Genomic DNA, 13,430 nt, shown 5'->3' on the forward strand with positions numbered 1-13,430 from the left:
AGTTGTGGCACACGGGCTTACTTGCTCCGCAGCAGGTGGGATCTTCCCGGACCAGGGCTCGAACCCGTGTCCCCCGTACTGGCAGGCAGATTCCTAACCACTGCGCCACAGGGAAGTCCCATATTAAATTCTTATACTCAAGTCTGTTTGTGAACTTTCTGTTCTCTTTATTTAAATCCCAGTGCTGTATATTATTGAAGGTATATAATATCTGTTAGTGCCATCTTACTATTTTTTCCAGAAAAGTTCTCACTTTATCTTTTACATATGAAATTTAGAATCTGATTGTCTAATTTTTAAAATCCTGTTATTTTTATTTTTAACCTTAAACATTTTGCCCTACCCCTCCCACAATCTGCACATAATGCTTGGAGCTCTTTGTCCTCAGCTTTAGCTCACTGCCTGGCCCAAAATCTTTGTTGAGTAAACAAATGAATAGATAAACCAACCGGTAGATGCAGGAATGAATGCAAATTTAGGTTTGTGCTGGTTTACCCTAGTGTGAAGCTCCCCTCCCCCACTCTAAAGGACAGGAGCTAAGGTCTTAGGAAAAAAAATTAGGAAAACTTGTAGCAAACTCAGTGCCTCCTCTTTAAATGGCCTGGTGTCTCAGCCCTTCGGCATTCCCACACCCCCAAGCCTTTGTGCAGACCAAATAGCTTTTGCAGTTTGAGGGCTTTCTTTTAAGCAGGGAGCAAAAAATGCTAATAATGTTTCCAGTTTCCATTCTTGCCCTTGCTAGGAGTGTGAGCTGTAATCTCCAAAAGTACAAAAAGGCCCAGGGACAGCCCTAGGGGTGGGTGGGAAAAAGATCAACTAGTTTTGAGAAAAGTAAGCATTTAAAATACCAAGAAGTTAGAAAAATCTTATCTGCTTTAACCTGTACTTTCTAGGGTGTGTGTGTGTGTGTGTGTGTGTGGTGTGTGTGTGTGTGTGTGTGTGTGTGTGTGTGTGTTTTAACCGTTAGAGTAAACGCTACTCTCTCTTCTGCCCTAGTGAAACCAAGCTTTCTAGGAAACAGAGGCTGGAGACGGCAGCCTAATCTCCGTAGGAATTATCTATTTCAGAAGACTTCTTGAGTCCAGACTAAGAAATGGGTGCTGAGAATGAATTTAAGAATTCCCTAGGCTGGGATTAACAGATACACACTACTATGTTTAAAATAGATAACCAACAAGGGCCTACTGTATAGCGCAGGGAACTATACTCAATATTACATAATAATCTATAAGGGAAAAGAATCTAAAAAAGCATATATATGTGTGTGTGTGTGTATATATATATGTAAATAGCTGTGCTGTACACCTGAAACTCACACGATATTATAAATCAATTAAAAAAACAATTCCTTAGCCTTATCTGGTTAAAAAACAGAATTTTGTTTGTTTGTTTGTCTTTTTAAGAAAAAGCTTCTTCTGGGTACAGTCTAAATGGGCCACAGTCTTAGAATGATGGCATCAGTGAATGTATTCACTTATTCATTCATTTAGATAGGATCATCAGGGAAGGCTTTTCTTTTCTTTTTTTTTTTATAAATTTATTTATTTATGTATTTTTGGCTGTGTTGGGCCTTCGCTGCTGCACGGGCTTTCTCTAGTTGCAGAGAGCGGGGGCTATACTTCATTGCATTATGCGGGCTTCTCATTGCAGTGGCTTCTCTTGTGGCAGAGCATGGGCTCTAGGGGCGCAGGCTCAGTAGTTGTGGCCCATGGGCTTAGTTGCTCTGCGGTGTGTGGGATCTTCCCAGACCAGGGCTCGAAGCCATCTCTCCTGCATTGGCAGGCGGATTCTTAACCACTGCGCAACCAGGGAAGTCCAGGGAAGGCTTTTCTAAGATGATATTTGAACAGACACCTAAAGGATTGGCAAGAATAAGCCAATTGAAAATCTAAGGGAATAGTGTACAGGACAGAGGGAACAGCGAGTACAGAAGCCCTGAGATGGGGTCATGCTTGATATAATCCAAGAACTGCCAATGCCAGTGTGGCTGGAGCCCACTGAGCCAGGCTGAGTGTGGCCAGAGATGGGGCAGGCTGGCTGGGGAGAAATGGGAAGAGAGAGTGAGAGACAGGGTCCCGAGGAGCAGATTCCTCCTAACACCAGTTCACAGCATGCTTTGGGTGTGAGTCTACCAGCCAGGCAGAAGTTATCAAACCTATTGAAACTGCACGGAAGCAGCGGGCATCCTGGTGTGGCTACCTGAAGGGAGGAGACAAAGGGATACTGTGAGGGGAGGGGAGGGACAACACAGACTCCTTTTTCATTCTCAAATAATCACAGGTACAGAGTGTCTTTCTAGCTTTCTGTCTGTTTATCCTTCTGGCTTCACACGTAGCAGGGAGCTTTGATCTGAAGGATTACGGCAATGCATTCTGGATTTGGTAATTACATGGGAGAAAAAAAAAACTTTCTCTACTCTCTTAGGTTCATTATCTAGGACATGCAAATTAAACTGATAAAAGACAGATTAACAGGAGAAAAGAGTTTGTTTCATACGCATAAGAGTAGCCAGCGAAAGAAGTAGCTGGCTTTTTAAATGGCTAAAATTAAAGGCTTATACACCTAACTTAGTAGGGAAAAGGGAGGGAGAGAGAAGGCTTCTATGGGAAAAACCCAATAGGTTTCTTTAGGGAAGCCCAGTGGGTTTTTAGAACAGGTGAGAGATAAGAAGGTTTGTGATAATGATTGTCTACATGGGTATGCACTGTATTTCTGCCTTCTTGAGGGCCATTAAGGGGATTTATGGTATCCTCATTTCCTAGCAGTTGCTGATTTTAGTTAGGTAAGGAAAACTCAGAAAAGCTTTTTTTCTGCATCTGTTGAATCTTAAATGTCTTTAGCTTAAAATCATCTTGATATCAACTCTGGGGCCTTGAGTGGGTCCCCACATTATCTAATATATATCTCATAGCATCTTGTGCCTATTTTCCAAAATATAAAAATGCACGGGTAATTGACAGATGAAACTAATGCCCTTTGATCAGAGAGCTGCGCAGAGAATACTCACTTTATGTGTCCTCATAGGACGGGGATCTGAGCTCCTAGGACTCACCCTTGAAGAGCAGTACAAGACCACCAGCCCCCCAAGCCGCAGAGGAGCCTTCACCTCGCTGACTCCACCTCAGCTCGGTGCCTGCAGTTCCTTGTTGCCTCTCACAGCAGCGGCCAGGCTTCCTGAGCACTGGTTCCCATGCAGGACCACCAGCCAGGCCCAGAGGCGACGGATGCCTTCCTCTCCCTCTTCCCAAAGCCCCCCTGTGCCCAAGTCCTGGCCTTTTCACTTCTGAAATCTATCTCAAATTTGCCCTGTTGCATCTCCACTGCCACTACTCTAAGCTATCATCATTTCTTGCTGGGCTATTTCAGTGGCCTGGTAATTGGTCTGTGGGCATCTACTCTGGCTCATCCCATTCCATCCTCCGCATTGTAGCCAGTGATCTAAATCTGAAGATGCTGTGTCATTCTCTTGCTTAAAACTTTTTCATAGTTTCTGGTTACTTTTATTATTTTTTAATTTATTTTTTAAACATCATTTATATATATATATTTAGTTACTTATTTGGTTGCACTGGGACTCAGCTGTAGCAGGCGGGTTCCTTAGTTGCAGCATGTGGGCTCCCCAGTTGTGGCATGTGAAATCTTAGTTGTGGCATTCATGTGGGATCGAACCTGGGGCCCCTGCATTGGAAGTACGAGTCCTATCCACTGCACCACCAGGGAAGTCCCTCTGGTTACTTTTAGAATGAGAATTAAATCCTTAGTAGGATCTACAGAGCCTTACAAATTTTGGCCCTGTTATGGACTGAACTGTGGCCCTCTCTCCCCCAAATTCCTGTGTTGAAGCCCCAATTCCCAGCACCACAGAATGTGACTGTATTTGGAGACACAACCTTTAAAGAGGTAACTGAGGTTATATAAGGTCATTGGGGTTGCCCCTAATCTAAAATGACTGGTGTCCTTATAAGAAGAGGCACTTAGGGCTTCCCTGGTGGCGCAGTGGTTGAGAGTCTGCCTGCCGATGCAGGGGACGTGGGTTCGTGCCCCGGTCCGGGAAGATCCCACATGCCACAGAGCGGCTGGGCCCGTGAGCCATGGCCGCTGAGTCTGCGCGTCCGGAGCCTGTGCTCCGCAATGGGAGAGGCCACAGCAGTGAGAGGCCCGCGTACCGCAAAAAAAAAAAAAGAAAAAGAGGCACTTAAGACACAGACAAGCAAAGAGGAAAGACAATATGAAGATACAGTTCATCTGCAAGTCAAGGAGAGAGGCCCCAGAAGAAAGCAACCCTGGGACTTCCAGCCTCCCCAGCTGTCAGACAATACATTTCCATTGCTTAAGCGGCCTAGTCTGTGGTACTTTGTTATGGCAGCCCTAGCAAACTAATACTGGCCCCTACGTACCCAGCCAGCTTTAATGTCTCTACAAAGCTCCCTTTACTAAGTTTCTAGAACTTGCCTTGCTCCCTCCCACTATGTATCGGTACCAAGCTATTCCCAACCTTCTTTCCCTTGCCTGTTCCCACCACAGAAGTGAAATACTAGCTTTCCCAGCATCCCTTGCACCAAGGGATGGTCATATGATCATAGGCCAAGGAGCTATGAGGGGAAGGCTGCAGGGAGGCCTCTGGGAAAGATGTCCTGGGTTTTCTGGATAAGTCAGGCTTCTGCTTGGTCCTCCCTACCTCCTGCCTTTGAAAACCATCCTTATGTCTGGAGCTGGGCTGATAAGAGGACAGGCCTGAGCACAAGAAGTAATGTACAGAAGATGGTAGAGCAGAAAGAGCCTCAAAGACAGAGTGCAAGAACTGGCCCAGTGCCAGCAGCCACCACCTCCATATTTTTTGTTGTATGAGAAAAAACAAAAACACCCAATTGTTTTAGCCACTGGCAGTCAGATTTTGTTTCTTGAAGCCAAAAGCATTTCTAACCAATGTATGACTTAAGGCTTTGCACATGCTATTCCCTTCTCTGGAATGCTATTCCCTCCTCTCCCCAACCTTCAGACCTCAGCTCAAGTATCACTTTCTTGGGGAAGTGTTCTCTAGGCTCCTGACCAAGTCCAACCCCTCTGATCCACTCTCACACTCCAATTCCCCATCCTTCATAACACCTGTCATGATGGAAACATTATGTTTGTTTGTGTATGATTATCTGAATGTCGGTCTTCCCCCCAAAATCTCTTGAGAGCAGGGACTGTATTTATATTTGTTCACTGTTGTACCACCAGTATCTATGACACTCAATATGTGTAGAATGAATGAATGAATGAATGTCAAAAAGGCCCAATCCCAGGACATGCATTCATTCAAACTAGAGCAGTGTCTGGTGCATCATTTCAGTTCAATAAATATATGTCTAATGAGTGAATGAATGGGGGAAACAAAGGTGAAAAGTAGCAGCACCTGTCCTCAAGGAATTTAGAAGCTAAGAGGGGAAGCAGACCCCAAAGCAGAACATTTTACTGGGAATGTGCAGTGGTAGAGGCACCTGCAAGGTGCTGTCAGAGGTCAGAGAAGCAGCCATTATGCCAGACTGATTGAGAGTGAGGGTAGCAGGGAAGGTGCCACATGAGCTGAGCCAGCCGTGTGCCCTTGCTGCAGACTGCAGATGCACAGGCGTGGAGCTCAGGGACCGGATGGTGGAGGAGGGCAGCTGGAAGCAGTTCTACATTCACTGTTGAAGCATAAAATCCTCGGCAGGAAAGGGCAGGCTGCAGCCAGCTCTGGGGGAGGTGGGGAGGGCAGGGAGGGGTTGGACTTGGCCTGCAGGCAGTGGGGAGCCCTGGGAAGGTCTTGGGCAGGAGCCTGGCGCCGGTGCAGGTGGTCAGATCACAATCTAGCAGCAGAAGAAAGGTAGCTCTGAGTCCTGAGCTGCCAGCTTCACCGTGGTTACCTACCCTTCTAACTGGGATGATTCTGAGTCCCAGGCAAGGTTTCTCCACACAAGCTGTTCCGAAAAACAAATCAACCCTGTTAACTGAGTCAAGGAAATGGGTCCTGACCATTCATCAAGGACTCTGGCACCTGCCCCGCAGTCTCTCCACCCCAGGCCAGACCAGAAGGTCACTTGTCTTTAAAATCCACGGGGAGACTTCCCTGGTAGTCCAGTGGTTAAGACTCCGAGCGTGGGTTCGATCCCTGGTCGGGGAACTAAGATCCCACATGCCACGCAGCATGGCCAAAAAAATAAATAAAGCAAAGCAGTATGCTAACACATATATATGGAATTTAAGAAAAAAAAATGTCATGAAGAACCTAGGGGTAACACAGACCTACTAGAGAATGGACTTGAGGATATGGGGAGGGGGAAGGGTAGGCTGTGACAAAGCGAGAGAGAGACATGGACATATATACACTACCAAACGTAAGGTAGATAGCTAGTGGGAAGCAGCCACATAGCACAGGGAGATCAGCTCGGTGCTTTGTGACCACCTAGAGGGGTGGGATAGGGAGGGTGGGAGGGAGATGCAAGAGGGAGGAGATATGGGGATATATGTATAACTGATTCACTTTGTTGTAAAGCAGAAACTAACACACCATTGTAAAGCAATTATACTCCAATAAAGATGTTAAAAATAAATAAATAAAATAAACTAACTCACTTTAGAGATTAAAAAAAAAAAGCAAATCAAATCCACGGGGACCACCCTGACTCCAGTTTTCCATGCACTCACCCTCAGGGGCCATTTCCTACCTTAAAAAAAAAAGTCCCTACTATATATAAAATAGATAACCAACAAGGACCTACTATATAGCACAAGGAACTGTATTCATTATTTTGTAATAACCTATAAGGGAAAAGAATCTGAAGAAAAATTAGATATACATGTATGCATAACTGAATCACTTTGCTGTACACCTGAAACTAACACAACATTGTAAATCAACTAGACTTAAATATATATATATATATATATATATATATATATATATATATATATATCCAACTTAAAAAAAAAATCCCAGATACCTTCTCTACTGTTTATACCCAGGCCTTTTCAGCCCCCCTAACTGCTCTACCTCCAGCCACTGCTCTTATAGCCCATTCTCTAGGGGTTTCAGGGACAATCATCCTGTGAGCCCAAGACCCCCCAAGAAAATGCCACTTGTCATAAAATCTTTCTTGGTCATCAGATCCTGCCCTAAATCAATGAAAAGCTTCAGGCTTTAAATAGAAAGCTGAGACTTCCCTGGTGGCGCAGTGGTTAAGAATCCACCTGCCAATGCAGGGGACATGGGTTTGAGCCCTGGTCTGGGAAGATCCCACAACTAAGGATCAACTAAGCCCGTGTGCCACAACTACTGAGCCTGCGCTCTAGAGCCCGTGAGCCATGACTCCTGAGCCTGCATGCCACAACTACTGAAGCCCGCGCAGCTAGAGGCCGTGCTCCGCAACAAGAGAAGCCACTGCAGTGAGAAGCCTGAGCACCGCAATGAAGAGCAGCCCCTGCTTGACGCTGCTAGAGAAAGCCCGCGAGCAGCAATGAAGACCCAACGCAGCCAAAAATAAATAAATAAATAAAATTTTAAAATAAAAAATAAATAGAAAGATAGAAAGCTGGCCGATTCCATTTGATTATACTCTGGCAATGGGGATTCTGGTTCCAACACTGCATTTGAAATGTAAAAATGTGTGGTGTGATCCAAGTGTCCATCAACAGATGAATGGATAAAACAAAACATGTTTAACATTCCCTGGTAGTCCAGTGGTTAGGGCTCCGCATGTCCACTGCAGGGGGCATGGGTTCGATCCCTAGTCTGGGAACTAATACGATGCAATGAATATGATTCAGCTTTAAAACAGAATGAAGGGCTTCCCTGGTGGTGCAGTGGTTGAGAGTCTGCCTGCCGATGCAGGGGACACGGGTTCGTGCCCCAGTCCGGGAAGATCCCACATGCCGCGGAGCGGCTGGCCCGTGAGCCATGGCCGCTAAGCCTGCGCGTCCGGAGCCTGTGCTCCACAATGGGAGAGGCCACAGCAGTGAGAGGGCCACATACCGCAAAAAAAAAAAAAAACAGAATGAAATTCTGACACATCTCCAACATGGATGAACCTTGAGGACATTATGCTAAGTGAAATGAGCCAGTCACAAAAGGACAAATCCTGCATGATTCTGCTTATATGAGGTACCTAAACTAGTCAAATTCATAGACAGAAAGTAGAATGGAGGTTGTCAAGGCCAGGGGAGGGGAGAAGCAGGGAACTGGGAGAATGGGTACCAATTTTCAGTTGGGGATGGTGAAAAGTTTGTGGAGATGAAGGATGTCATTATGGTTGCACAACAGTATGAATGTGCTCACCACTGCGAACTCTACACTCAGGAACGCTTAAGGTGGCCAATTTTGTATTATGTGTAACTTAACACAATTAGAAATTTCAAAAATATGAATGGGTTTAGGAGTATTTGGAACAGATAACACGTACACAGTCGAGTGCCTGTTCTGTGTGAAGCCCTGTGTGAGTCAGAGCTGCACCAGGAGCCCAGCGTGCTCATCAGGAAGGCAGACATCACTGGAAAGAGGATCCAGTACCGGGCACTGCAGGCAGCTACCAAATAAGGAGGTGTATGAGATATAAATAGCTGCTAAGACTGGTTGAGGCATGCCCTGACTTTAAGACCAGCTCAGCTGTTAGCTGCCTGGGATACACTGGGCTCTAGCTCAGTGTGTTTCCTCCCTCCTCACACCCCACCTGTCCTGCCAAGGCCTCCAGCTGCTCCCTCCCTCTTGCATCTGCCCAGTGGCCCCATCAGCTGAAGGCCCTGGAATCCCGCCCTGACCGGGCTTATAGACCACACTTCCTGGTTGTGGCCACAGGTGCTCCAGCAGATAGTCAAGTCTGGGGTCAGAAGGGACCTCTTCAGGGACCTCCCTGGTGGTCCAGTGGTTAAGACTCTGCGCTTCCAATGCAGGGGGCCCAGGTTTGATCCCTGGTTGGGGAACTAAGGTCATCCCACATGCCACATGGCGCGGCCAAAGAATAAAAAATAATTAAGAAGGGACCTCTTCACCTACTTTACAGATGGGGAAATGGAAGGGCTGGAGGCGAGGAGCTGTGTCCCAAGTTCCACCGTCACCCGGAGGCAGAGCTGGGTGAGGATGTTCCATGCCCCCCTCTCTCTCAAACCTCACTGTCCTTTTGGTGCCAGGGCCTTCCCGGGGGACAGGTAAGAATCCGGAGCGGTGGCTGAAATTTATCTCTTCCTCTCCCCCAGGTGAGGCTATAGGACATTATCAGTTTGCCAGTGAGATGTCCATCTGCTGGGCCTACACAAAACACTCAGGGAGTGGGACTTCCTGGTGAGGGAGTGGGACTTCCTGGTGGCGCAGTGGTTAAGGCTCCGCCCTCCCGATGCAGGGGGCCCTGGCCAGGGAACTAGATCCCACATGCATGCCGCAACTAAGGAGCCTGCCAGTTGCAACTAAGACTTGGTGCAATCAAATGAATTAAAAAACAAACAAAAAAAACAACGGGGGTGACGACTTTTCTTTCTGGTGTGTGTGTGTGCACGCGCGCACGCACATGCATGCAAACAGAAGAGTGTGTAAAAACAATGTGCATAGTTCGAACTGAAGGAGAACAGTCTATGCTACCCCAAAATGTGCCGTTCTGGAATGAAGATTATTTTGAGCTGAAGGCAATTGAGAATCAACAGATGCAGGAAGGGTTCTCTGTCCTTCTGCCCCTTTTCCTCCTAAAAGCAGGACATATATTTCCCTTGTGAAGGTACCAGAAAGAGGAATACAACTCTTATTACAGAGGTGGAGGCACCAGCATTGGGGTGAGTCTGCACAACCAAATCTTACTAACATAACCCTTATCTGTCATTAGCTTCCCCCATATATTTCCTAGTCCCTTCTCCACAGTTTATCGTCCTTTGAAACCCAAACCATGTTTCCTTTGTTAAAATGGTATATGAGCCCCTGAGTCCCACCATTTCTTTGATTTTCACTTATTTTCTGTCAACTCCCATGCACATAAATATTGATAAAAACTGTGTACATTTTATCCTGACAATCTGTCTTTTGTTAGTCTAATTCACAGACCCTAAGAGCTCAGAGGAAGTTTTCCTCCAACAAAACACACCCAGGCACCTATCACCCATATCACGAAGTAGAATATTATCATATCCTAGAAGTCCTGCCCTGTGTGCCTCTTCTTCCTTCTTTTTTAAAATTTTTATTGGAGTATAGTTGATTTACACTGTTGTGTTAGTTTCTGCTGTACAGCAAAGTGAATCAGTTTTACATACACATATACCCACTCTTGTTTAGATTCTTTTCCCATATAGGTCATTACAGAGTATTGAGTAGAGTTCCCTGGGCTATACAGCAGGTTCTTATTAGCTATCTGTTTTATATATAGTAGTGTGTATATGTCAATCCCAATCTCCCAATTTATCCCTCCCCCCCTTCCCCGCCATGTGCCTCTTCGATAACACATCCTGGTCCCAAGTAAACCATTGTCCTACATTTTGTTTGAATCTTTCCTTTGGTTTTCTTTACATTTGTTTTTAGCTGCACACGGATTCCTAAACAGCACGTTATTAGGTTTGCCTGTTTTAAAATTCTATTTAAGTGGAATCTTACTCATATCCTCTGTTTCTTGCTGCTTTAGCTTATGTTTGTGAGACTAACCTATATTGGTGCATATGATGCAGGTTATAGATTTTTCACTGTTGCATAGTGTTCCACTGTATGGTTATCCCACACCTGATTTACACATTTTACTGTTGATGAATATTCCATTACCTCCAGTTTCTGGCTATTACAAATGATGCTGCTCTGAATACTCCTGTACATGTCTTTTGATACACGTAGGCATGCATTTTATTGGGTGTATGCTTAGGAGTGGGATTACTGGGTCATTGGTAATCAATTGCTTTACTTGGTAATGTCGGTTTTCCAGCGGCTATACCGTTTACTTCTGTCATATCCTGTTGCTCCCGATTCCTACTTTTTTTTTTTTTTTTTCCGGTACGCGGGCCTCTCACTGTTGTGGCCTCTCCCGCTGCGGAGCACAGGCTCCGGACGCGCAGGCTCAGCGGCCATGGCTCACGGGCCCAGCCGCTCTGCGGCAGGTGGGATCCTCCCGGACCGGGGCACGAACCCGTGTCCCCTGCATCGGCAGGCGGACTCTCAACCACTGCGCCACCAGGGAAGCCCCCCGATTCCTACATTTTAAACTGTACACCCAGCAGGACCTGAACGTTCCCAAGCCCCTGCTCTTCCAACTCCAGGCCAAGGCCAAAGCCGCTGCCCACAGCAGTTTGAAAAAGATGTAATCTTTCTCAAGTGATGAAAGTGTTCTGCAGTTAAACAGTGGTTATAGTTGCACAACTTTGTGACTGTGCTAAAAGCCACCAAATTCTGCACGTGAAAAGGGTAAATGTTACGGTATGTGAAGTGAGTTATATTTCAATTTAAAAAATTGTCTGACTTTAATTTTTGATCATGTGGGAGGTTTGAAATGGTAACACGTAGTGGTTTCAATGTGCATTTTTCTGATCAATATTGTATTTGAAAATACTTTCGTCTGTTTATAGATCATTTGTACTTCCTCTTCTATGAAATTACTATACTCTTTTTTTTTTTAAAGTATAATTGATCTTTTCTTTTTGTTTATTTGGCTGCGTTGGGTCTTCATTGCTGTGCACAGGCTTTCTTTAGTTGTGCCGAGCAGGAGCTACTCTTCGTTGCGATGCACGGGCTTCTCACTGCGGTGGCTTCTCTTGTTGTGGAGCATGGGTTCTAGGTGCGTAGGCTTCAGAAGTTGCAGCATGCGGGCCCTAGAGTGTCCAGGCTTCAGTAATTGCAGCCCTTGGGCTCAGCAGTTGTGACTCACGGACTCTAGAGCGCAGGCTCAGTAGTTGTGGCGCATGGGCTTAGTTGCTCCGCGGCATGTGGGATCTTCCTGTATCAGGTATCGAACCCTTGTCCCCTGCATTGGCAGGTGGATTCTTAACCACTGTGCCACCAGGGAAGTCCCACTATACATTTCTTTTGCCTGTTTATCTGTTGGATTGTTTGTCTTTTCTTGTTGTCTTTTCTTATTGTTATAAGCCCCCTTATAGCCTAGGGGCTACTTACATATATTTAGGTCCTAATCCTTTGTTGGTTCTATATGTTACAAATATCTTCCCCCAGGTGTGGCTTATCTTTTTACTCTACAAAATGGTATCCTTTGATGAAGTAAAGATTTTTTCCACCGTGCTTCTTTTTTTAAATTGCATTTAAAAAACAAATAAATTTACAGACAGTAACATGCACAGGTACTTCCAATAAAAGTACTGGATTTAGTTTTTTACACATTAATTTGTTTTACCAGCAGTTAGTTAGTTACCAAGTTCACAACATATTAACTAATTTAAACCTCACAGGTACTTCCTTGGCGGTCCAGTGGTTGACTCTGCTTCCAATGCAGGGGGCAGGGGTTTGATCCCTGGTCGAGGAACTAAGATCCCACATGCTGCGTGGCCAAAAAAAAAAAAAAAAAGGTAAACCTCATAAAATATTCTTTCCATTTTATAGATGAGGAAACTGAGACAGAGACATTAAATAACTTGCTCCAAGCCCCACAATTGGTGAGAGGGGAGCCAGGATTTGAACCCACACCATGCCCAGAATCCACACTCTTGACAGCTGACATACTTTGCTGGATATCTGGAATTAATTCGTATGCATGGGCTGAGGTGGGGGCCCAATTTTCTCCTTTTTCTTTTTTTTTTTTTTGGCTGCATCAGGTGTTATTTGCAGCATGTGGGCTTTTCTCTATTTGTGGCGTGTGAGCTCCAGAACACGTGGGCTCTGTAGTTTGTGGCACGAGGGCTCTCTAGTTGAGGTGCACGGGCTCAGGAGTTGTGGCGCGCGGGCTTAGTTGCCCCGTGGCATGTGGGATCTTATTTCCCCGACGAGGGATCGAACCTGAATCCCCTGCATTGGAAGGCAGATTCTTTACCACTGGACCACCAGGGAAGTCCCTCTTCTTCATATGGAAAACCACTTTTTCCAGTACCAGAGGACAGTGTGATTCAGAGATACTTTGAAGCTGCTTCAGAACAAATCACTGCTCTTTCAGCACTAAAAAAAGGAAAGAAAAGAAAAGAAAAGAAAGAAAGAAAGAAAAAGAGAGAGAGAGAGAAAGAAAGAAAGAAAGAAAGAAAAAGACCAAGTACATGCCCCCTCCTCAAGCACCCTGTCCTACCTACCCTTGGCCCTGCAGATCTTCAGGGGCAGTAGGAGCCTCTCTCTCCTGTCTTGGGCCCTGATCTTCCTTTTCCAATACAATGCAAAAGCACCCAACATGCCCTTTCCCACGTAAATTGGTGCAGCCACTATGGAAAACAGTATGGAGGTTCTTCAAAAAACTAAAAATAGAGTTGCCATATGATCCTGCAATCCCACTCCTGGGCATATATCCAGACAAAACTACAAT

This window comes from Tursiops truncatus, chromosome 9 (assembly GCF_011762595.2).
Source record: "Tursiops truncatus isolate mTurTru1 chromosome 9, mTurTru1.mat.Y, whole genome shotgun sequence".
NCBI classification, from domain to species: Eukaryota; Metazoa; Chordata; class Mammalia; order Artiodactyla; family Delphinidae; genus Tursiops; species Tursiops truncatus.